The sequence below is a fragment of the Ahaetulla prasina genome, chromosome 1, assembly GCF_028640845.1.
Source record: "Ahaetulla prasina isolate Xishuangbanna chromosome 1, ASM2864084v1, whole genome shotgun sequence".
Lineage (NCBI taxonomy): Eukaryota > Metazoa > Chordata > Lepidosauria > Squamata > Colubridae > Ahaetulla > Ahaetulla prasina.
The window spans coordinates 92,845,184-92,872,628 of NC_080539.1; the positions used below are offsets into that span (position 1 = coordinate 92,845,184).

The following is a 27,445-nucleotide window of genomic DNA, read 5'->3' on the forward strand; positions in this document are numbered from 1 at the left end:
AGAATTCTGGAAACCATTGTTCCCAGTGGATACAAAATGCATTCTGCTTGTCCCAAAAAAAGACAAGCTTTCCATCATGAAAGTGGTATTTTTCCACTTTCCTCACTGGCCCTATTACAGGTAGTCCTTGATTTACAATGAGTTGTTTTACAACCATTTGAATTTATGATGGCAAAAACAAACAAATGAATGGGTTTTATTAATGACTATGGCATTTGCTTAATAACTGCTATGATAAATTACTTCTGGTCATAGATGGCTTGACTTATGACCATAAAGACTCAGAACTGAATTTCCACTCCCAATTATGGTCGTAAGTTGAGGAGTAGCTGTAGGGGCAACAAAGGGAGGCCTTGTGCACTTAATATACAAATAGATTATATGGAAGGATTCTTAATGATTCTTTGAATAGGTACTTCACACTTAGAAGATTAAAAGACTTGACCTTATCTGCCCATGATACACACTTAATGTCACTTTGGGGGGTACTAAAAAAGCAGTTATTTCCAATCATAAAAGAAGCACTCAGCAGCAGAGTTTTTGATAGAACACTCTAAACATAAAAAGGTATGAGAAATATTCCATTCAGAATCTACTGGGAAACATGTTTCTCTGTTATGCATTTTAGAAAACTTAAATGAATCATTCAAGACCAGCAAAGACATTCCAAGCTAACCCAGCAGGAAAACCCTATTTACTTTGAAAATACTTCAAGAACTTTAAAAAAAAAAAGGAAGGGAAAAAAAGAGAAAAGATATGCGGGATACGCTATCCCTTATACCTAATTTTCAGAAAAATATACCGTAAAGGCAAAATGGGTGGCAGCAGAAATGGCACAATGGAACTTTTGAATGAATCCAGAAGAAAAATTTATATAATCCTCCCTTCATCAAATTCCTCTGGTTAAGTTTTTTCAAATTGGATAAGCCAGAAAGGGGAGAATGTTTATGCACTTTCCCTTTGATTAATCTTTTTTTTTTCAAAGGACGCAACCTTTATGGCCCTATGTTCAGAAAAATAATTATCTTCACTGCCCCCAAATAGCTGGAGTCTATAACTAGCATGCTATGTTCCAGAACATGTTAACTATCAACATTTACTCTGGATGAATCAGCCTAGGGCCCCTGGGCTCCTGAGGTTGGCTTTGACTGGATCTAGTGCGGTTAAAATACATCAAACCCAATTCTTACATTTTAAGTATAACAGAAGGGCTAAGAATTGCTTTTATGAATAGCTACTCTGAACTGCGATGTTTACAAGATTTATAAATGCCTCTCTCCAAAGGCTTAGAAAGGTGATTGTGAATAATTTGTGGTGACAAATGTTACAGCTTGGTTTATTTTATTGCCCACTGAAATAAACAAATATGAAAAACACCTTCACAATACTGCTTAGACATATAGAACCCATTTTGTTCAGAATAAATACAATTTCTTAGATCAAGTTATGATATGCAAGAGATACAAACCTCTAGCAGATATTTAAAATATAAGAGAAACTATTTATATGTGTGTTAAGGTTATCTAGTAATATCAGGAATTAAATCAGAATAGCTGAGATATGGTACTTTTTCTAAATGACAAGCTTCGTTTCATAAATTACTATCATGGGGACAAGTGATACAACATGCATCATGTCATCACAACACAAACACTGCAGCTTATGTATCTCCATCAGACTGCAAGTATGTATGAGTGGAATTTGTTTCATGGCATCATTCTGCATTGTAGGAATTTAGCACCCACCCCCCTCCTAGAAGAATGAAATATTTTAGAAAATATTTAAAAAGGCAGAATATATTTCCCTGGATGAGAAATGGAGAAACATGTTTTAAAGACAAAGCAGCTTCCTGACTCCCCCCCACCTTTGTCAATGGGCCATTAAAAGCCTCAGCTAAGCTCACTCATTCTCCCCACCTTTCTCAATGGGCCATCATCAACTGCAACATAATAGAAACCATCTAGAACAGAAACTCACCACATGGCACCTGGGAAGATTACATCAGCCAGCAAGGCTAGCTAAGACCCCCACCCCCTGGGAGTCTGACAGCCAATCAGGATACTCTTCCTGTGCCCCAGAAAGTTCAAAGCTCAGAAAAAGCATAAAACCAGGGAGCACACAGGATCTCGCCCTTTTTTCTGTTCAGGATCTCAAGCCATGTGATCCTGACCACCATTAAACCATCTTTCCAAGCAGCCTCCATGTTTCCAGTGTCTTTGTCCCCACTTGGAACTGAACCCAGATGGATATTTCTTCCAACAGCATGTAATCTCATTTTAATGTAATCTTGATTTGCTGTTGATGCTCACAATTACCCCAGATCAATTTCCACATTTCCTTAATAATAAGATGCAGTAGTCAGTTGATGAAAATATGTTGCATAGATGGCAAATTTGGTGCTGTTATTTTTCAGATGGCAGATGAGAGAAGTTTACAATGAGAGAAATATTACTACAAGATAATTTGGTCTTTTAATGGGCTTTGTCACACACAGAGAGAGAGAGAGAGAGAGAGAGAGAGAGAGAGAGAGAGAGAGAGAGAGAGAGAGAGAGATGTCTGCAGACCGATTTTATGAATTGGACAACTCGAATAAAGACCAAACATTGCTTTTTGTTCAATTAAAAATCAGTTCAAAGAGAAAAAAAGTAAAGGCAGACTTCACGGCAGTAAACTAAAAATGGATCATCAGACATCTCAGTTCAGACCCCTGGATTCTCCCTATTCTATACCTGTTAAACATCATGGCCTATTTTCTTGGGCTATTCTGTCTCATTGCATTTGTTCCAGGTTACTGATATTATTTATTCTATTCCTCCTGCAACACAAAAGTAACAGATGGAACTTGCATAAGCTGAGGGGGGTTCAAATGTTGTTTTTGTTCCATATAAAATATTATGAATTAGATATGATAATGCATAATATCATCGTGTCAAAATGAAATGAAACAAAATGAATCACACTTTTTAGTTTTGACCACATAGTGTCTTTAACCGCAGAGATGGACACCTTTTCAATCAACTGTTCTTTCAAAAGATTTCTCCTTCTATTGGACTCATTCAGGCATTACTGTGGTCCAGATGATGTCAGAACTATTCCGATCCTCACACCATGAACTTTTAAAAGGAGTTCAGCCAACTATGTACCACACACAACCATCTAAAATTACTTACGATTATCATAGCAACTATTCTAAGTATTTGCCTCCCAGTAATTCAACATTTTATTAAGGGGGGGGGGAATACCCAAAGTCTTAAATGTTTTTCAGATAAGCACAAATCTACACCTTAGTAAATGGCCTAATGTCATTCTGTTAGATTAGCAAAGAATTATTAAAGATCCCAATTCATAAACAAAGATATCAGCCAAAATGAATTTGAGAAACTCTTAAGTATTCTAGCTTTACAAGTTCAGATTAATCACTGATAGAAGACTACAAAAGAACAGGAGGCGAGTAGTCATAATATTTCAGGGTGGGGAGCAAAGTTTCATGATAATTTTAAAATAAAGATCCATTGTTTGCAATGATCATAGAAATGCTATGGCTACTGAAAAGTGGCTTAGCTGTTTTTCCATCTTATCCTCTTCAGAGATTGTGGTAAAATGTGTATTAGATTGACTAGCCACTAGACAAAAGGTAAACAGTGTTTTCTTTTTTCTGTTGCATATGAAAACAAGAAAGTTGTTGGGCATTGAAGAACACAATATGTGCGTGATAAGCCATGCAGTCATCTATAACAAAATGCCAAGCTAGCAGAGCCTCTTTGCATGAGCAAAGAAGATAAGGAACAGGAATGCTTCCTGACAATGTGAGTTTGTTAACATAACAAACTCTTTGTCATTTCCATTAGCAAGCAAGGACAGCTGTATATGTTCCCATGATTCCCGAGTACCACATAAAAAGGAAGGGAATTCTGATATTGGCCAATGAACTTTTTCAGTCTAAACTTCTGTATTGCTGATGAGCATTCATACAAATAGAAAGGAGCTAGTAAGACCATTGTCCATTCCCCTGCTCATTGCAGGAATCCAAAACTCTTTTGAAGTGGTCCCAAAAGTGCTTTTTCAAGAGGCAGCTGGACTTTCTGGTTTTTCTTTGAAGACATTTCACTTCTCATCCAAGAAGCTTCTTCAGCACCTTTGGGAAAACCATGACCTGGATGACTGAGAATCTCCATAGTCTTTTGAAGTGAGCAACCAGCCAACTCATAAATAAAAGAAGTTAACTACTTTCTTTGATAATTGTTTCTGGGGCAATTTTTTAAAATATCTCTTTACTAACACTTCCATGGAAAAGGAAATCCAGCTTGAGAAAAGCATAGTCATATTGCTCTAAAAAAAGAATGAATATCTTTACACTGATTATTATTTTAATTTACCCTTTAATGTCAAATGTGAAGGGAGTGCATGGGCAAAAAAATCCCTCTCTTGCATGACCAATGGATCAATTTTTGAAATCCAGGTACCTTTAGAAGGGCTTTCCTGATGATCTCAGTCCCCATCAAGGTTGATATCAAGACAGGTGGTTGCTTAGATCTTTAGAAACTTTTGATACAATTGTAGAGTTGCTTTGAAACAGATAATATTTTTCAGAACCAGGATTCATATGAATGCTATGATAACAATCACTTCAGCAGGACTTCAAGAGAAGTCAGGAGAGTCCCCTATTCATTTTTATACAAGGCACAAAACTCCCAGAGACCACATTCTGGGACATGTTTCATTCACATGAGCAGTACAAAGGGTTGGTGGTTCTGGGAGAGAGCCCATTAACATCTATGAAGCTTTTACTTTTTTTGCTCTGAGTAAGCAACTAGCAACTCCACTTGGCACTATTGCTGCTCATCAAACACTTTGATATAATATACATCAGTTGTGGTTTTCTAAGGAGACTGTATATCTGCTCAACCCCCAAGAAAGCTCCTTGTCAGGGCAAGGTGAAAAATTGGCTATTTGCATGAGCACTGGACAATACGTGGATGGTATGCTGAGGCCAACCTCTAAATATAAAGGCAGAGCCGATCTGCAGGCCCAAAGGGCTAGATTAGGTTTATTTTATAACTTATTATTTATTAAGCAAATTTATATAGGTGTCACTACAATACATGACTCTGGGTGGCTCACAATATTATTTTTATTACATTTAATATTATTATTCTTCATATATATATAGATAGATAGATAGATAGAGAGAGAGAGATAGAGAGAGAGAGAGAGAGAGAGAGAGAGAGAGAGAGAGCTATCTCATGGTTAATAACCATTCATTCCTTGATCATTTAATTACAAAACTGCCCAATGAGAAGATCTCTACTCAGTCCTTGAAGCTGTGGCCATCTTAGTTATCCCCATGTTCACATAATCGCTATTTGGGCACTTGGTAACTGGTTCATGATTACAATGGTCACAGCATCCTGCAGTCATTTGATTACCATTTGTGACCTTCCCTGCTGACTTCCCACAAGCAAAGTTGATGGGAAGCTAGCGAGGTCACAACTGGTGATCAAATGACATTGTGCCTAACGGCTGCACAGGATTCATTTAATAGCTGCAACAGGCACTGCCATCCTAAATTGGTACAGTCATATAATGCCATACTTTATAACCATGTCACTTAGTGACGGAGTTCCCAGTCCCTATTACCATTGTTAATCAAAGATCACCTGTATCTATTTTTCACTTTCTAATCTATCCTATTAAAAATGGAACACTAATACCAATTTTGGACTATTCACTGCTTGAGGCAACCATAGGCAATCCTAGCTTACCAAGCCAACCTAGGTGCTTCTGGTGCTTTTCAGACTGGAAAGCGCATCTAAACAAGAGACAAATTGAGAATCTGCACCAATTCAAAGGAGGATACCTAAAAGAACCACATACCAATCCATAAGAAAACTGGTTAAATTTAAAATCACTGCACCAAAGGACGTTCTATAAAGCAGCCTTTCTAATCCTGATGCCTCCAGATGTTAGATCTGTTTCTGTAATCTCTGTTTATCATAGCCAGTGGCAATGTTATCTGAATCTGAAATCCAGCCTCACACTACCTTTATGGTATCAAGGAATCTAGTGACCTGGTTATTCTCCCAGGCCTTTGGGACAAGATGCTTATGGAGCTCTCTTTTTGTTCTTTTGTTGTCCTAATTTGATCTAGTTTTTATTACTTTGCTCTTCTGGCCTGTATTTTTTTATATGCCTTTACATATACTTTGGTTCTTAGTAGCTAGCTGCCCATAGCCATGAGAGATAGGCAGCCTATAAATTAAACGAATAATTGAAAGATATCAGGAAGTCCGAATTAAACACAGTATGTTTAATGACAGTTTTCTGATCGTACAATTCTGCTTCTGTTCTTTCTTGTCCAAACTCTGCCCTAAATATCACCTAGTCTAATCTTTAAAATGATCTGCCTTAAGCTTTTCTTTTTCTAGGCCTCTCTAACTCGGACATTTTTTATCTCCAACTGAATATTCTTACTGTCTAAGGACTTGTTTCATCAACTGTTCATCTCCTGTGATGCTGAAATATAAACTTAATTCACACTTCATGCTAGGTTATGATTAACACGCTAAACTAAAACCCAGAATTTATATATCATAAAGGTTGGGTTGATACAATGTGTTACACCAAAATCAAATAAATGACATTATGGTTTAGCAATTAGCCTAAACTAGATATGTGAATACCTATCTTATCACCAATAGGTATTTTTAAATATGTAATGTATTTGTTTATTTTAAAACAGAGCTTTGTTCTAAACCCAAATCTGTAATAGGTGTAGGTAAATAAACACAGGTAAATAAACATATTGCCAACTTCGGTATAATTGAAAACTTGCCAAGAAAGACAGCTTTCCAACAATCTTTCGCTAATAATAGTTAATAAGAGTTAATACAGCTTTTGCTTTTTATATCTCTTGTGTTTTAGTACAAAAGTTATTATCCGAACTTTTTAAACGTTGAATATAATATTTCAGTGAACACTGTTTATAGTTCCTGTCAAGCTAAAGTATTAATCTGTATCAGCCAACAGTAACGTTTTTCTACTCTTGACATCAGGTTGGGGATCCTTCCCTTTAAAGCTTTAAATGCTCTACCAAAAAAAACTTTTTTTCCTGAAATTTTAATGTAGATTAAATCCATCTTCCTCCAGCACATTCAGCTGCACTTTGTTCAATTATAAGCTACAACTCTTAACCAGGGATGGGCTTCAAAAATTTTAGCAAGGAGTTCTCTACCCGGTTGCTGGGTGAGGGTGGTCATGGTGGGCATGGTCTAGTTGGCCTCCTGCACCACAACGGGGGTATGTGTGTCATTTTTGCCCTCCCTGGACTCTGGAGGCTTTCCTCAAATTTCCAGGAGGGCAAAAACTGCCTCTCCGGGCTCCGGAAGCCCTCTGGAGGCCGGAATTCCCAAACTTCCAGTAGGCCCATTTTTCGCCCTCCCCGAGCCTCCCCGAGCCTCCGCATACACCCTGCACTTAACTGCATCCAAAACAGGATGCATGGGGACTCAGGGGAGGCACGGGGTAGGCCGGGCCAGCTAGGAGTAGTATTTGGGAGTTCTCCAAACTGCACAGAATCTTAGCTAGAGGTTCTCCCAAACCCCTGAAAACCCCTAGCAGCCCACCCCTGCTCTTAACCATTTCTGGAACTTTTTTTGGTGTATATTATAAATTGTTTATTTTTATCTGCTAAGATGAGTGAGAAAACTTCAATCAATCCGTTATGAGTACAGATCTACCAATAACAATTCTTTTGGATAAATTAATACAAAATGTACTACAACGACATGCACCGCATGGAAGTAGAAAAACCGTCTGCCAATCAGGGCCTTGTTAAGAAATGGCTTTCAATCTCATAGATGTTCAAGCACCTGCAAGGAGGGAAGTATATTCTTCCTTGTTTGTTTATATCCCACCTTTATTATTGTTGCCCACAAATAACTCAAGGTGGCGAACTTCTCCAACACTCCTTCCTCCTCCTATATTCCCCACAACAACAACCCTGTGAAGTAAGTTGGGCTGAGAGAAAATGACTGGCCCAAGATCACTCAGTTGACTCTCATGGCTAAGGCCAGACTAGAAATCACGGTTGCCCACTTTCTAGCCAGGTACCTTAAGCACTAGACCAAACTGGCTCTCTTATAGTTATATAAGTTTCTACTTTTTATGCAAAATGCACAGCACCCTTTGCAAGCTATTATTCTAACTGTGACATGGAAAAGTCCAACCTGTTGATGACCATGATATGCAGCGGAAATTGAAACAGTATTTCATTGTTTTCCATCAAAAAAGAAGTAATTCAGACACTAAAGAAGCTTTGTACAAATCAATGATACTGGTAATTGAATTCCAAAATATCTGAAGGACACCAGTTGGGGAAGGCAGTTTTATCGATTAAGAGTCTATACTGCAAACTAAATAACAGATATAGCCGGCAAAGAAAATAACAATATTAACAATGTTATTCATATCTCATCTCACAGCTAAAATGTTGTATACCTTTACCAATTTAAAAAATCTACTACAATCGTAAAAGTGATACTGTAACAAATCATACAAGATATTGTAAGAACCAATTTATCTATATGTTACAATGTTAATAAAAATACCTAAAGAAGAAAGGGAGAACTTTAAAAGATAACTGGCATCCAAAATGCTGATCTGCATTATATGTTTGGAACAAGTTTCAATCAAATTCACAAGTTCCAACTATATCTGATTTTAAACTAAATCATCCCATAATCTGATAAGAAGAGCAATTCTAAGGCCTGGTCACAATGAATACAGTGATCTACTTCCCATAAAAGCAGAATTTTTGAAATATGAAATATGAAAAAAGAACAGAAGGTATAGTTTCATTTCTATTTGCTTTCTTGCAGCTCTTGTGTCCATGCATCAGGGGTGAAATCGGGCAAATTCTGACAGGTTCTAGAGAACCAGTAGCGGAAATTTTGAACAGTTCGGAGCACCGGTAGCGGAAATTTTGAGTAGTTCGGAGAACCGGCAAATACCACCTCTGTCTGGCTCTAGAGTGGGGTGGGAATGGAGATTTTGCAATATCCTTCCCCCAGGAGTGGGGAGGAAATGGAGATTTTGCAGTATCCTTCCCCTGCCATACCCATCAAGCCACGCCCACCAAGCCACACCACACCACTCCCACCAAGCCATGCCCATAGAACCAGTAGTAAAAAAATTTGGATTTCATCACTGTACACGTGTACACACACACACACACAAAGAATACAGCTTTCCCCTTCTTTGCCCACTTGATTTTTTTGCTTCTGAAACCCTGAGAGGTAGAGATAGAGCTCCTTTCTTTCCTTAGGCTCCATTACTTTGAATCAGAGCTATATTCTTTAGTAATCCACAAACATTCTCCCTGCAGGGAGAAGGATCAGGTCAGGCAGTTGTACAACCCAGACAACACAAAGCAAACATCAAAACATGTCATCTTTTTCTTTCTCCCCCTCTCCCCTCTGCACGAGAAAGGTATAATTATCTAAAATCACATATACAGTTACTTGCAACTTGCTAAGAGACTTTGGCACCGAAAAGCCTCACAACGAGACACTCATTGGCAGTTTAAAAGAGACTGAATTCTATTTAGCTAAAAATGTAGTGAGAAACTACATTTGGTGCTGAATAGTTAATTTTGCAGAAAAGATGGGACTTTAATGAAAGGTGCTTCAGTTTTACCAACTGTGCTGGCTGGAGAATTCTGGGAGTTGAAGTCCACAAGTCTTAAAGCTGCCAAGTTTGAAGACCTCTGCTGTAAATTTACTTATGACCCTTAGAAACCATTAGCCTATCTCCCCACACAACACATTATCCAAAGAAGTTAGTCATTATTAACTTCTCCAGACTGGACTGCTAACTCTTGGATAATTGTCATTATTTCCAAGATTGCTAGAGAAGCTGTGTAACCATGAGGGGCCCAGGTGGACCAGAAACTCCTAGATCACCTGATCATTAACCTCAGCCTAAATTCTGTTTCTTGCCTCCTTAACTACAAAAAATATACAAAGGATTTCTTATGACTGTGCACTCAGCATTTCCTAAGCTAGCATCCTTCAGAGCAGAGGTCTCCAACCTTGGCAACTTTAAGCCTGGTGGACTTCAACTCCCAGAATCCCCCAGCTAGCTTTACTGGCTGGGGATTCTGGGAGTTGAAGTCCGGCAAGCTTAAAGTTGCCAAGGTTGGAGACCTCTGCTTCAGAGGTATTAATCCACAACTCCCAGAATTCTCAACAAGGTTGACCAACCCTATGTTACCCTGTACCTTCTCTTTTCAATGTTTTGATATGCTGAATCATAAAGTGGACAACTATTAAGGCATGTTGTGTTATATAAATCCAGCTAATGTGACTCCCGTACAGCTCAAAGTGTGATGCAAACCTAAGAAATTGAATTAATTCAGAAAACCATGAATCTATTAAACATAAGTAGGATTATGCTATAATCATGGAGAAGCAGAAGTAATAGCAACAGAATTTAAAAAATGTCTCCAATGGTAAATTCTCCTAACATTCCTAATTGTATCCTAGGTTAATTGGTTGCATGTTGTGGTAACTCCTTGTTGCTTTGGCAACAAACTGCTGCATTTTGCTGTGCTAACTGATCAGCCTATAATGCAGAAAAACAAAACTTATTCCCAAGCTAACTAATGTATGCATGATATATATATTGCTAGAGTTGAGTGTGAAAGGCATACAGTGAGAAGCTGTTTTGGTTCTGGTGTGCTACTATAATATATGAAATAAATTTTTCTCAAATACTTTTACTTTCTAAACATTATGCATAGCTTTTTAAAATGAAGTTGCAACTTGTCTCACTATTCTTGTAGAAACTATCCTTAAGGGATCTTCTAGACTTAATAATAATAATAATCCTAAAACATCTGGAGCACCACCTGAATACCATCAACATTGACAAAATCAACATCAGTCAGTTGCAAAAGGCAGTTTTACCTGGAACAGCTTACACCCTGCAACAATATCTTTAATATCATCAAACAAAATCTCCCTATCCCAGATCTTCGAGAAGAACTCGATAGAGGAGGGTAAAAATGACAAACCCAGTCTCATCCTCTGGCTGACTGTGTGATAAATCATAATAATACAATGTATATGCTACCCAACTTGTAATGATTTTAGGTGGTTTGCAAATTGTTAAAAACATGTAAAAACAAGAAAAGAAAACAAAAAGGAACAAATATGGCAGAAATAACAAATCCAGATGGGAACAAAAAGAAGAAAAGGGGGCTTCAATCACATTCAGTAATGCTTGGGTAAAGACCTAAGCCAAACATTGGGAGGAGGGGGGGTGGGCAATTCAAATCGGGGGTGGGGGATCTCATTCCATAAGACAGGCACTGCCACAGATAAGATGCATTTCTATGGGTACAGTAGATGGCATTGTTTAATTGAAGGAACCCAGAATGTACCAATTGGGCAAGAGCAAATCTGCAGGACAAGTATTATGAAAGACAGGTGGTCCCTCAAGAAACCAGGCCTTACGCCATAACTTGAGGAGGACACTCGGTTAATATGATGTAACAAAACAGTTTTGAGGCCCTATAAAAATGAGTACCATTTTGATAGTATAAGCTTTTAACGTCAGAGTCTATTTATTGAAACTGTAAAAAGTTTTCTATGGTTGGCTGATTTTAATAGATATATTCACAAGTACCAATATTTGATAGAATTTGGAGGTGCAATGTAATAGTGTAAGTTATAGGTACACCTAAGCTTGAGTTCACTCTCTGTCAAACCAACTACATATTAGGATCAAATCCACGTTAAGGTGTTTGCAGGAAAATACTGATGAAGGAATACAGACAGAAGCAATAACTGGGGGAAAAAGTCACTGTGAAAGCTGAAACACAGAGATAAGTTTTACAACACTATTTGGTAGAGCACAGCATCAAACAACACCAAGTCAAAAGTCTTAATATAGTCACAAATATATAGTAAATCATGTCTGCCTTCCATGTGTCATCATTACCAACTCATACAATGACACTGTGTCAGTAGTATATTCAATGAACATGTAAATTTACATGGGTACAGAATCCCTACAGATGAGAGAGAATATGAGTTAATTACTCCTTGTGTAGAGAAGTTCTGTGGGAGGTAGAACATGCAAAGTCTTCAATATGTAAGTGGCAAATTCTTGGAAGTTTTTAAAAACAAGCTGAAATCAGTTACAGCAGGTCTGTCAAACTTGCGGCCCACCGGTCAGATGCGTCATGCGCTGGCCACGCCCACACCTGGTTTAGTGAAGGGCGGAAAAGTCATGATATATCACGTGACGATGCTGTGACGACACAAGTTTGACACCCCTGAGTTACAGGATGACTGGTAATGAATAAAGCTGCAAGGTGAAAAAAGTATATAATGCAAAGGAAGAGGCTATTATTTGTAATAGTAAACAAAATAGTAGTCATTTGTTGGCAGTGGGGATTTTTTAAAAAGCTGTTGTCCTTCATGTTGACTAGATTTCAGCTCTGTTACAAAATGTCCAAACATCTATATTTATTTATAGAAGTGAGATGCTTATAAAATTAAATTTTCTAAGCATTGTATAGGTAAAATGGTATAATATCAAATATAAAACCAACACATTAAAAATATAAAAGTGAAAAACAAACCTAATATAATCACCAAGCAGTCTAATAAAATACCAAGTTTCTAACATATATTAAGAATTTAATACTGTTACTATAAAGGATCAAGATAATGAGATTAAAAGAGTTTAATAAAAATTTAAAGAGTTTAAAAGACCATGGAGAACAAACAAGTAGGCAATGTTATTGCCAGGTCAATTTCTCTGAGAAGTGTTCATAAGTCTGGAGTAAACCTACTGGAAAGGTGACTTTGAAAATTATCTTAAGGCACAGAGAATAAGAGAGGCACTGAGAAAGGTGACCAATCAGATCTGTTTTCCCACCCTCTCTTTTCTGAGAGCTACCTTTAAAAAAAAGTATGAATTTACATCCATTTATTCTTTTATGAGGATCATTGTAGTATTTATCCTGTTAGATAAAATACATAGGTTAAAAGATGAGATTCATGTTTGTTGGTCATTTGGCTGACACTTCTGGCTTCTATGATTGCATGGCTTACAACATATCTGCTAGTGTTCCAAGTGCAACATGACAGGCTCCAGGGAAATTCTACCTCACACAAATTCTACCTCAAGCAACAGGGGTTCAAGAGAGCATAGAGACACTCTCTTAATTGCATACAATACAAGCCAAGGGAGAAACAAGTTAGCTAAGCAGGTGTATTATCTCAAACTAAGTGTTGCCAGGACTACAAGATAAGACTCAGTGGAGAAAACCATGCTTACTACAGTCAGTATAAAGATTCCAATTTCCCATTACTGTACAGCCTACGGCCGTATTAACCCTTGAGAATTTGAAACAGTCAACTAATTATATGCCATCCTCAAGATACTGTTGTCTTCTACAACACTATGCTGAACTTGAACTGATGATTCCCCCAAGGGTCAGTCGTGTGAGCTGTTATGGTGCCTTGGTAGGGAGGGTATGTTGCCATTTTCTGCTGTTGTTTTTACTGGTTGCTATGCATTACCTAAGATCATTCTGAGAGATAGGCAGCCATATAAATATTTCTGTTTTTCAAAAATAAATGCTTTCTTCTTCATGCTACAATGTGGCTCATTTGATTTTGGTGTGTTCTGTGAAGCAAGTTTTCATGAATGATCATTAAACCCTTCATGTATAATCATTAAAGCTTTAATTTTATCTTCAGCTTTATCTTTTATATAACACAACACACACACCCAATGCACACTGCTGCAGTTACTGCTGTTTACAAAGGATTTAATATTTAAATTATACTTCAATATATTTGTACTCTTTTTACCACAGGCTATTTTCTTCCAAGAAGAAGAGATATGTAAACAGCCAATTAAAATGAAATCATAAATCTTTTTACACTGTTTTTATTCCATTCTGGGCTACATATATCATTGGAACAGCAGTGTTTTGAAACCAATCAAAACTATGTTTTGGAACTTCTTGGGCTGACATCAGACCACAGATTGTTGCATTTTAGGCTGGCAATCACTTTGTTGGGACGTTGGAAGCTATCGCAGAGGATTTCAAACAAGAAAGGAAACCTGAAAACATGGTTTAAAATACAACTGAAAAGATAATTTAATGTGTTCAAATAACATTCCAGTTGAAGGAAGGAAATAGCTGTATAAAAGTTAGGCCACACCAATTCTGATCTGATTTTCAAATCATTAGCTATTTCTGACCAGGTAAAGAGGAGAATCTTCATTATCCATACTTACAGGAGAGAAATCCACTTGAAAAACTGTTCTACCACAGATTTAGCAAGGGCTATTTAATTATTATACAATAAAGTTGCTTCATCTTTTAAATGCCACAAGACACTAGGTTGCTTTTGTTACAGAAGTACACTCTAACGTGGCTAAGGTAAAGGTTCCCCTTGCACATACGTGCTAGTCGTTCCCGACTCTAGGGTCGGTGCTCATCTCCGTTTCAAAGCCGAAGAGCCAGCGCTGTCCGAAGACGTCTCTGTGGTCACGTGGCCGGCATTACTCAATGCCAAAGGTGCACAGAACGCTGTTACCTTCCCACCAAAGGTGGTCCCTATTTTTTCTACTTGCATTTTTAAGTGCTTTCGAAATTGCTAGGTTGGCAGAAGCTGGAACAAGTAACGGGAGCTCACCCCGTTACACGGCAGCACTAGGGATTCGAACCGCTGAGCTGCTGACCTTTCGATCGACAAGCTCAACATCCTAGCCCCTGAGTCACCGCGTCCCTCCTAACGTGGCTACTAAAAGTGTAATATTCAGATCCAAAATGAGCAGGGAGTCTATTCACATTCAAGTCAAAACTTCATACTCCCAGCTGGGAATACAGAGGTCAGATGAACAGGGAAAAATAAGGAGGGAGGTTACAGGCCAGATCCCTTTCTTCATAAAATCCTCTGCACATTCTGCTAATCAACAGAACAGAACTAGATATATCTCTGCATCAGAGAGAGATTTTTAGAGAAAGCTTTATGTAATGGCAAGCCCTTTCCAAAAGTGTTGCAAGGCGTTGTCTTGGCAGCTACCAGGAGTCAAAATTGACTTATAGGGACACTCTTATGTTTTTATACTGCTATAACAATAAAAATACAACAAAAAAGCAAGAGCAATAAAATTGCTACATATGTGATAGATGACAGACAGACAGACAGACAGACAGAGGTGCAGAGGTAGCTGGGCAGTCAGGCAGGGAGACACATATACATGTTTGGAAAACCTCACCTGGAAATAGTATGGTAGCTTGGAGAAGAACACAAGGAAATCTGCATATCTCATCATTTTTATTCTTCTATTGTCCCTTAATATCTGCTACCAGAGACAACTATCTTGCGTTCTCCGATGGTAAGCTAATACACAATGTTTGCAAGTTTGCGGCAAAGCCAAACATAAAAATAGAAAGCAAGTTAATTTCTTTAGAATTTTAAGCAAAAATAGTGATAGTGATGTTTGCCTCTTTCAATACATTAATAATCTTTGGGTGGAATCAGAAGAGAAAATTGTAAAATGGGGATTAATTGCACACATATATTTATTATACTTTTAAGTGTGTAATTAATTGAAAAATATTACTACATCCAATGCATTTTCAAGTGTATAATGGAATTATAAATGATTGCATTTATTAATGATTGGTTGATGTGAACTACATGTAAAATATAGATTAACATTATATATTAGGGATGCGTTATCCACTTTACCCCATAGAATTTTGGGATCCCAACAGTTTTTAGAATTTTACCATCAACATATTATCAGAAATTGAATGTTGCTTTCAGAGAAAAACAAACTTATTTTAGAGTCACTCAGTTCTAGGTTGCAGGAACCAGTAACCAGAATAAGTATAATCTACTTTAATATAAAACTAAATACATAAAAGCAATAAGTGTGCCCTGTCTCCAACTCAGATTCCTGATAAAAATGTAATTCTTGAAATGGTAAAAGGCCCTAAACTACAGAGATTTTTCCACTCTCACTTCAATGTATTCTATATTTTAGTTTTAAAAATTAACCAACATACAAAACTAGTATAAGGACATTATCAGTTATCATTATTTATTCTTCATGTCTTTAACCATACGAAGTTAAATTGGGCTGTAATGCCAATTGTTTTCTGAATTGTTTAATTCAAAATAGCTCCATGTGAAATGAAAAATATCTATTATTAGAAGTAGTCCCCAACTTATGACAATTGTGACTAGAACTTCTGTTGCTAAGCAATGCAGTCATTAAGTACAATCACACCTGATTTTATCTTTTTTTTTGTCCTGGAGAATTACCATAGTTTCTAAGCAAATGACATGGTTTTTAAGCAAAATTGGCTTCCCCATTGGCTTCAAATGTTCGTTTAACAATGATAGTAAGTCAAGGACACAGAATAAGTTATACTGACATCATCAGTAAAAGTGAGCTTTCAAGTCTCATCCCAAATGTTTACAAAACAAATCAGAAATAAGGCTTTATTTTTTTTCCAAAATGGTTGGCGACCTGCCCAGTTAGGCAGCTTTACCAACAGATTATGAGCCTACCCGCATAAAAATTACTTTAATTGGCTTTTATATTGCATTATATGAAAGCAGCCAGTGGTGCAATTCAGTAGGTTCTATCAAGTTCGGGCGAACTGGTAGCGGCGGCTCTGGGAGGCTCCGCCCACCCACCCGGACATCATCATATCCTGTTTTTTACCCTCGGTGCATGCACTCACATTTGCAAATTGGTAGCGAAGGTAAGTGAATACCACCACTGGAAGCAGTGTATTCAGCACCAATGGGTAACACAAAGATTTGGGAGAGGTTGGAGAAAATCCACTAATTCAAGATGGGTTATCTACGGAAAGCACCTATGGCTTCACAGATGAAAGTGCTGCTGCAGAGGTAATTTAATGTGGATTCTGTATAACATTGCTCTTTGCACGTCTGGTGGAACAAATTGCAGGAACCCGGCTGCTGAAAAGTCCTTCTAGCTGCATCCTGCCTAACACCCACTTGACAGCGAACATGTTAGGAGCAGAAGTACTCAATAGTAGAAGCCAGGGGTGAAAAATCAGAGAAGTGCATCTGACTTCATCAGCAGCCTTTCTTGACTTCCATGTGTGAGTACCATCAGGGGGAAACTGAGAAATAGTGCTACTAGTCCCAGGAACTTGAAGTAGAATCAAGCATTTGAACTTTTTTAAATTTAAAAGAAATGAAAATGTCACCTTGGATTTACTTTTACAAGAAAGAAACCTCAGGAAAGGTCACGTGTCCGTAACTAGCCTAGAAGATACTTAATGTTGAAGCGTGTTGTGATTAACAACATAAGCTTGGCTCTTTCATATTTGCATACAAAGTTTGTGTTCCAGCATTTGGTCCTCTGGGGAATACCCATCCTTGGGAGAAGTCCCATCTTTGGATCTTAACTAGGGTATGCCTATAAGATTTGTTTTGCTTTTCTTTTGTATATTACATGAAATGAAACTTGTAAATTAAAATGCGTGGATTAGCATGCTATGTAAAACTCAGCCAACTGTGATTGATTCAATAAAACCATGGCTGAATAAACTAAAGCTGACCATAATGTATGATTCTACTTTTTAAATGGTGTTAATCTCAAACCTGTTTATTTAATTTAAACATTGATAAAGCTCAAATGAATTCAGCAACTTTATTCATGCATTACAATTAGTGGAAGAGAACCTAGAAATTTAACAAATGAACTGATTATACATATCTTTACTTATACCTATACGTCTTCTACATCTGTCTGTCTGTCTGTCTGTCTGTCTGTCTGTCTATCTAAAATCCACTACTACTGTCTTAACTGTTTTATTTTTATTGCTGCAGTTCTGGTATAGTTTTCAATCCTATTCTTTCTCCTGAGCAATTCATTTTTATGGAGATGGTAGGGCATTAAAACTTCAATTGAACACATAACAAACTTCTATATACATCTTGACCGTATGGGAAAAGGCAAATGGGAAAAGGCAGATAGGACTGTTCAATATTAACAATAACTTTCCCTAATCTAATACTGTATCTATCAAATGGTTTGGATCAAAATTCCACTATAAGTATCCAGTAAGTTCAATGTTTTATTTCAGCTAGAGATTATGGGAGCTGTAGTCCAACATATATGAAGAATGCAGATTGAGGGGAAAAAACCCTAACCTATACCAATAACAAAAAGTGATGATCATCATCAATGCCATAAGGTTAGCTTCAGATAAATAAGGGCTTCCTATAGTTTCACCTTCCCACTGTGAGAAGAACCTCATAAGGTTGTACCTCCAAGAGATCTCAGAAGAATTAAGGTGGTAGGTGGAAAAAGCAGGTGTAAGAAACAATTTTTCCATTGTCTTTCTTTGGATTCCATGTTATAGTATATTACTACCAGTATGATAATCTTTACACAATATATTTATACAACATATTCCTTATGTGCTTGAATCTCCAATATAGCTCATAAATGCTAACAATTGTTCTATATAAGATCCCAATATTAATTGTCTTCAGAGTGTGAAAGAGTGACTTATTTAAAGCTACTGAGTGACTCCATGGTTGAAGCGAGATATTAACTGAGCATGACCTCACTCTCAGTCATTATGCTGTTATCATCTCTCATCTTAGAGTTAAGCCAAACTATTCATCTTATTTTTTTTAATCAAAATATTAGAAAATGCTAAGATAGAAAATGCTAAGAAAAATCGCAGGGACACTATTGAGATAGTAGTGTCATGCTCACAGGACAAATATGCACTTCTGTACATGCCAATTTATTGCACAGAGAAATTATGCACCATAATTATGAAATGGCTTATAAATCTAAAAAAAATGTGGCAACTAATAATTGTACAAATTATAGGGATGCCTTTTGATCTAATAGCGCTTCTGAACCTTATCCCTTAAAGGTAAAGGTAAAGGTTCCCCTTGCACATACGTGCTAGTCGTTGCCGACTCTTTACATATACATATACATATACATATACATATACAGTATACATATACATTTACATATACAGTAATGGGTTCTCAGCAGCTTATAACTAACTGTAAAAAGATTTTTGGATCGCAGTGGGTAACACAATGGAGATGTTGACTAAGTACATTCCACATTGTAGAAAAGGGAAACTTCATGTTAGGGGTCTTTAAGAAAGGGTTAAAATATAAAACACCATTAATATAAGGAAAGTATATACATCACAGAGTATAATTTATCCTAGGAATTCATTACTATAAGATATGGTGATGGCCATTAACTTGGCCACATTTAAGAAGGTAATATATAAATTCATGAAGGACAGGTCTAGCAAGATCTAATAATTTTGAGATTCATGTTACCTCCCAGTTGAGGGAAGCTACAGAGAACCAGAGGTTGAAGAGACTAATATCTCTTCTCCTACTTATGGGCATCATGAGAAAAAAAATGCTGACTGGCCATACCTGAACATGAGGCTGACTTAAGAACTATTAAAAATAAAAAGGTGCACTTGGCCAAATTTTAACTGTAATGTTTGGGATTAAAAATTTATCTCACAAACGTATTACCTTTTGCTTAGCTTCCCAGCATGTGGCTTTGTTCTTCAGATCACCCAGATCATTAAAAGAAACATTGCCCTCTAATCATGAAAAAAATGCATTAAACTTCAAGAAAGTTCACCTTGACTAAATATGGCTTAGCATTTGGAAAGATTACATCATCATTAGAGCCATTTCTGCTTTCAGTCCTGTATCAAAGAAATGGGGCCACTTTTAAAAAAAAAATGACTAAGAATATACAAGATTTATTTTCAAGGAAGATCAGGTATATAGCAAGTCCAATAAACCACTATTGTCAAAAGTTACAGTTTTCACAACAACCATGCTAACAATATTCTAACCATATGGACTTAATTATATAAGGTTATAAGTATTCTAAAAAAGTTCAAAATCAAGATACCAGAATGCCAAGAAACCACAGATCACCAATTAAACTTCTGGATTAGCATTCAAGTCCTCAGCGAAGGTGCTTTTTATTCAAATTAATCTGAGATGGAAAGCAAAGTATTTCACAAATAAAAGAAAAATGCTGTAATCATCTTACGTGTTGCAAGTATTTTATTTATCTTACATTATTCTACAATGGGACATACATTTATGTACATTTAAATGTGATGGGGGTAAGGAGATATAAAGCTCTTGTAATTTAAAATGTTAATGTGTCAGTCTTTGAAAAGGTATCCTAATGGATCTGGCCAGCATTGAATCTGAATTATACAACCACTTAAGAAAACTTATATCGGTCAAGAAAGAATATCTCTGGATCAAATAAGATTCAGTATGATAAAATAAGTTTCTTAATCCAACAAAATCATACTGTTTAAATTCTGTAGAACTTGAAAATTGCCCCATCTCTTGTGATATTGTGATTGGTGCTAAAGAGATAATATCAAACTTTGATCTGGATTTTTCACCCCATAAACTCATGGCTTGAATTGTGTTTTTGATACGGTGTACTTAATACAGTGGCTTTCCTCTAAAAAGTACAACTATTCTCCCTGAGTGACCTTTTCCTTCCTACTGGCTGCAAAAAAAAGACCCTATGCAAATACACCAGGCAACAAAAGTCAGGGAGAAGGGAGAGGAAAAAGCCCGAACAAGATCATATCTTCTTCCCATTTGAAATGAAAGGTTAAAGCCACAAACTGAGGGCTACATTTTTGCTGCCTCTGAGGAAAGCTCCTTCTTGGGCATTTATTTCCTCCTCTTCTCTGGAATATCTGGGTCCAAGCTTTCAAACTCATGTTTGAAAACAAAAGTTTAGTATGCTCTGTAAGCAATGACAACACAAAAGGGCCTAAATCTATTTATCTATCTATCTATCTATCTATCTATCTATCTATCTATCTATGCGTGCGTGTGTGTGACTTATGACCACTTTACACACTTACAACTGTTGCAGCATTATGTGATCAACCTTCAGATGCTTGGCAACTGGTTCATATTTGTGGTGTCCTAGGGTCATATGATCAACTTTTGCAACCCTCTGACAAGCAAAGTCAATGGGGAAGCCAGATTCATTTAACCATTGGGTTACCAATTTAACAACTGCAGTGAAATTCACTTAGCAACTGTGGCAAGGAAGGATGTAAATTGGGGCAAAACTCACTTAACAAATATTTCACTTAGCAACATAAATTTGGGGTTCAATCGTGGTTGTTAGTCGAGGACCACCTGTGTAAACAAAACACCTAAATCTAAATACGACTTGCTAAATCTGATACAGGAGCTACAAAAGATGTGTTTATTTTCTTTCCTCCCCCCACATCACCTAAAGCTCTTAACTTCCATACATTCAGCAGTTGGCTGCCAGAGAGCACTTAGCAATACTGGATGTCCATCCCCAAGCTGACATCCCAAAGTAGGTTTTAAGGCTCAAATCTTCCTGAGGTGGAGACAAGGGGTTTCAAGAAGAGAGGATCCTGCTGCAAACCTGTTCTTCCCACCCACCTTTCATTTTCCTTCCTCCTTTCCCCTTTCAAAAGAGGGGGCTCCATTCCAGATATCTTCCTGACTGAATAGACCGCGGTGTGTAGACAACACACACATACACACACACACACAATACACACACAGGGCGGGCAGAGGAAGAAAGGAGAACAGACCAGGCAGCCCATCAGCATAAAAGAACACAAATCCTAAACTACCACACTCCCTGCGCGCCACCTGTGCGCCCCCCACCGCCGCCGCCCATCCTTCCTGCCACCCCCACTCCCAGACCCCATGCACTTCCACCCACTCCTCCGGCCAGCCTCCGTTTGCGGACTCCACGCTACCCCCACCCACCCCGACTCTTTTGCCCCTAATCCTCACAGCACCGATCACCAGGGTTCGTGGGGCTAAAGACCGCTAAAAAGCAAGAAAGCAAAAAACAAACAAACCCACAAAAACAAAAAAAAACCCACCAGCCGCTACATCCTTCGCAAACAGCCGGGAGCATCTGACATAAAGGCGAGGGGAAGGGGAGGAGACGGGAGTCGTCGGCTCCCCCCCCCCAAAAAAAAAACCAAAAAAAAAACCGAGAGCCTCCCGCCCAGACGCGCGGATCCTGCATCCTCCGAAGGGGACGATGCGATGGATGGATAGATGGAGGGGAAAGAGGGAGAGAGGAAGAAAGGAAGGAGCGCGACAGAACCCAGTTCCTTACACAGCAATGCCGAAGAGGAGTGGGCAGCTGCAATCAAGGTTGGGGAAGGTGGGGGGGGGGGAAATGAATACCTTACCTCTCTCTCCGGCAGACCAGACAGGCAGCGCCAGCTAGTAGCTGCTGAAACTCGTCCGGTGAGGCTTCCGCCCTCCCGCCCTGCGTGCCTGTCGCTCCTCCCGACAAGCCCAGCGTCCAGCGTCTGTCTGTGTCTCTGTCTCAGGTCGTGCAGCCGCCGCCGCTGCTGCTGCTGCTGCTGCTGCTGGGCCTGACACCCCTTTCACGTGATGCAACCACATGACCCAACATGTTTTTTTTTTTAAATATATATATATATATATATATATTCCCTTTTTCCCCCTCCCACAACGCCGGCTCTGTCCCCTCCCCTCCTCTTCTCTTCTGCAGCGGGCAAACGAAAGGAGCTACCAAGCCGTAGCCGGGAAGGGCCACCCAGCAGCGCAGATCAGAAACACGATCCACGGATGCACGCCCGTAGAGAGTGGCCGTTTTCCTCCTTCGGCCCTCGCCAAGAAACGCTTCCCGGGGTTGTTGAGGGGAGGTGACGGACTACAAAGCGGCCGTATGCTCTGCTCATCGGGTTCGGCCTCCCAGGCCTGTGCCTGGCACGACAAAAATCCCATTGCAGAATCCCGATTTCGTTTTACGATGAAAGGACCCCGTTTGGTTGCTTTATAAATGAAGATGAACCCTTTAGTTTAAACGATGCGATTCGGCTTTATTTATGATCTTAACGCCTAAAGATCCCAGATAATCGCTACCTTTTGCTGGCAGTTTTTTTTTCACCCCCAGGAACGGAAAAAGTAAATTTAATACACCTCGAACCATTCGTGTCCACCAGAATTCATCATGGGTGATGGGAAACAAAAGCTGTATTGTACAGAAGGTCTGTAGTGTATGCAACTCTTATAACTCCATTCCTCTCCGGTTTTCTGTAGGTGAACTACGGGTATATATTTTGGGACATGTTTTTCATATATTTGAGTATCTCATGATTTGTCAGGAAAATGACCCTATGTATTATGAGGGCAGTGTGGGAGGCTGTTTTATACTGAGTCAGACCTACTTGCTTTTGGTCAGTCAATCAGTCACACTCCAATCAAAGAACTAGTCATTCTGGGTGCATCCTGGAGGAAAGATAGGGTGCATGTGTTTTTTAAATTGTCTGTTTGCTCAATTCATCCAGTTTATACAGCCACTCGCTTACCAGACAACTCTAGGTAGCTAACAAGGATTAAAAACATCAAATGCAAAAAAAACCTGATCAACCGATACAGCACAATGAATTAAAACGTACTATATTGTGAGCCAGACACACAACTCATATAATTTACAGGTGGGCCGGCATCCAGATCTTTGGGGCCATATTGCTACCAGCAGGGTCAGGACTAATTCCTAACCTGAGCCAATCTGGAATGCCAGGATCAATCCAGAAGAATATCAGTATCAAAATCACTGAGAGATCAAGAAGCCATCCCAGACCATACAGACAGAAGTCACCCAAAAGTACAATCAGTGCCACCTCAGTACTATGCTCAGGACTGAAACCCAACTGAAAGGGATCCTGTTAATCTCTTTCCTTTAGAGCCTTCTTTAACTGTCCCTTGACTATCTTCTCTATAATCTTCTCTAAAAAGATGGGAGATTGTTTGGAAATTATCCAATGCTGTTGAGTACACCAGTGCTTCCCAGGAGGCATATGGATCTAGCTACATCAAGACTTATCCTCCAAACTTAAAAGGCTCAGACTTTTTTCCAGATAGCCCCAGACAGTGCTTCAATTCACCTCAAAAGGACATGAAACTGAAGTTCAGCTCAAACTGAATTCAAATGACCCCTATCTATCAATTGCCTAAAATAATTGTCACAGCAGCCTGCAGATGTTCCTTCTGTAACAGGAACAGGTCACTTTGAACAGGGCTGCAGGCCAGCACTCTGCAGATTTACTCTGCTGCTCTTAATGCTGCAATTTGATCCTTAACATAGACTTAAGTATTTTTCTACTCTTGTTTCCAGCTATACTCCCTCCAGGCATCTTTTCTGATGCTTTCTTTCCAAGAATTCTTCTGAAAATCAGGCAGTCCCCTGAAATCAATGAACAGGAAGAGGCCACACAAGCTCAGCCTGATGGAAGGCCAATGTCGTCCTCTCATTCCAAGTCAAGAGGTTTTTCTGCGAACCAGAGTGGCCGTGGTTTTGAATGCTGCCTGCATCCCATGGATGGGGCTTTGCTTGTTTGCGCTGCCTGGTTTCTGGCATGCTGTGCCTGTCTACAGACCAGGGGTTGGGCACCCCTGTTCCAAGTGACAACTAAAGCCTTGGTCAAATAGGGTAAGAGAGTTTCAGGGAACTCTCCCAAGGTTCCTATGAGTCTTTTCAGGCACTTTGGATGGTCCCAATCAGTTAATGATCTGACCATTACAAAGGACAGCCATTAGCATTCCTCAAATTCAGTCCATATCATATTTTTTTTTTTTATATAAAAAGTTTTTATTGGTCAAAAAAGATTTATGCAAATACATATCAGATATGGTAAATTTTCATTTTTCTTATACATGATAAGAATTTTACTCAAAATTTTAAACACATACAACAGCCATATGGCAAGCAGGTGATACGAAGTAGCTAAGTTTCAATCTTACATACACAATAAGGAAGGGTCAAGAATAATCAGAATATCATACGAAAGAGAATAAGGAAAACCAACACAATACCAAATATCTTTGTCACTTCCTAGTTTTGGATCTCAGAACTCTGGGCTCAGCCTGACCCAATTCCAGGGCCGCAACAGCGGCAGCCGCCTCCGCCCCATGGTCTATAACCTCCCCTTCTTCAATTCCTGGGTCATCTAAATCCAGGAGGGCTTTGTGTTCCTCCACGTAGGCCGCAGCCTCCGCAATTGTACTAATTTTTTTCGTAATGCCCTCCCGGAAAATCATCAATCCCTCTGGCATCAGCCATCTGAAGCCCACTCCCTTCTGGTACAATTTGCTTGATAAAAAGTAATATTTCTTTCTCATTTCACGTACCTGTCTGGGAATCTGCCTCAGAATGGCTATCTCCCTGCCCCTATAAGTCAGTGCCCCACTCCTATGTTTTCTAAGAATTTCATCTCTCGTCTCTCTTTTCACAAATTTGACATGAACCTCTCTAGGAACTGCATGCGTGCGTGCATATTGTGAATTAACTCTATAAACTCGATCCACATCCCAATTCATAAAATCAACACCTCTCCCAAGAAATTCTCCCAACAGTTTAGTCACAACATCTCTCAAGTCTTCTTGGTCCACTTCTTCCAAATTTTGAAACCTAAGGAAATAAGACATTTTATCCATCTGTAGTCCAAGCACAGCATTGCTTGTCGTCTCCCTCTTTTCTGCACTGCCCGCATCTCACCCTCAGACCTTCCACTTTCTGCTTATTTTCTGCTGAGACTTGTTGAGTATCCTTTAAATCCTTTTGGATAGTCACAATTTCTGCTCTTATTTCATCCAGTTTCTTGTCCATATTAGATAACTTTTCCAGAATTCTCTCCATTTCTCCAGCAGTTGGTCTCTGACCTTTTGCCATTTAAAAAAAAATTTTCAAAATCCTCAGGCAAGCACAGTATCCTTATAATTTCCTCCGGATCCACCAGGGGGCACTCACAGGAGCAACGAGTCCAGAGTACAGTTAATCAACCAGGAAGCCGAAGGGAAGTGATGTCATCAAGATTCTCATAGTGAAGGCGGAAGCTGGGCGCCACCATTGTTCCCCAGAGGGGGGGCCTCAAACCCTCCCTCCTAAATTTCTCCATCACCTCTTCTCTCCAGAGCTCCACAAAACCGGTAATCTTGTTATTTTAAGTTCTCCTCTCTCCAAAGTGATTCGTACTCCTTCCAGTCGCAGGGGAGAAAAAACCCCCCCGCACTCCGGAATACTCCACTCACGTTTGCCGATATTCCCTTCCCTTCTTCATTCCTCAATTCTTCTCCATTCCCTGTTCACCACCAGGCTGCTGCAATTATAAATCCAAAGCCCCGGTGTCACCGGGCACAGCGGCCCAGGCGACGACCATAGTAATGGCCGCGGCCTGTAGCCTCCGAACCCCGCCGAGCCTAGGACGCGCCAGCATCGGTCCCCCCAGTCCTGTATATCGGCTGGGAGACCCCTGGCGAGCCGTCCGTGCGGCAGGTGTCCTTTTCGGAACACCTGGCCCCTAAGGGCCTCGGCGGCGGCCGGATTCGGACACTGGAGGCAGGAGAAGCCTTCCAGACGTCCGTTGCCACCGGACACCGGAAGTCGTCCAGTCCATATCATATTGCTCCAAGATAAAACACACCAAGATAAAATACTTTGGGACTCCCAAAGTATTGGATTTTTGATGGTTAGGATAAAGTCCTCGGGGCCATGAAATCCTGAGCCTCTTCAGATTCTACCAGGGAATCAAAGGTTAAAATACCCCAGTAGCATAAGCCTGGGAAAAAACCTATAACCTTGCCATAAAAGTGAACAGGGAGTGATCAGTACAGCAGCAGCAATTCCATCTGTTTCCTAGAACTTAACTTCACAAAATGAGTCTCATATACAGCAATAGAGTAAGATGGATAGATGGAGGGAGGGAGGGAGAAAGAATACTCTTACTTTTTATTTAGGAATAAATGTTTAATTCTTCTGGATGTCTCATTTTTCTTAATCATTTCTCAGAAGGAAACATTTTTTTAAAATGTCTTTCTCTGAACCGTGCATGTCCATCTCTGATAAGATTGTTCATTGGTTGCTTAAACTCACTGAAAAGGAAAAAAATTCCCCTTACAAACAGGCAAAGGAGGATTATATATTTTTCTTTGTACCTTGGTTCCAGAATGCATAGAAACTCGTTCTTTTTTTGTAATGAAAACTGGGAATGGTGGGAGTTTATCCAGATCGGCTATGAATAAACCCCTCCCCCAAAGAAAATGTTCCATTTCTCATTATCAGGAGTGTTTGTGAAAGAATTACCGTAGCTATACCAGTCCAGTAGTCACTTGGGAAAATAAGTAAAATGGAGCCATTTTGGGACCAGCTGAAGATATTGAGTAATTTTGGATCCACTCAATGCCAACCTCCAGAATTCTACAGTAAAAAATGAAATGAAGAAATTGCTACAAATAGCAGTTCCCTTCAATTCTTATTCCTCTGTTTCTCAAGGCAGGGAATTATA

At 39.0% G+C, this 27,445-nt stretch overlaps 1 protein-coding gene across 1 annotated transcript in view; it reads right to left on the reverse strand.

The window, feature by feature from the left end:
- Window positions 1-22,509, reverse strand: part of TULP4 (TUB like protein 4) — a 97,302-nt gene extending 74,793 nt beyond the window's left edge. The window contains exon 1 of the mRNA XM_058168636.1: window positions 22,322-22,509. The gene's annotated coding sequence lies outside the window, so the exon portion shown is untranslated. The remainder of the gene's footprint in view (window positions 1-22,321) is intronic.
- Window positions 22,510-27,445: the final 4,936 nt, after the last annotated feature.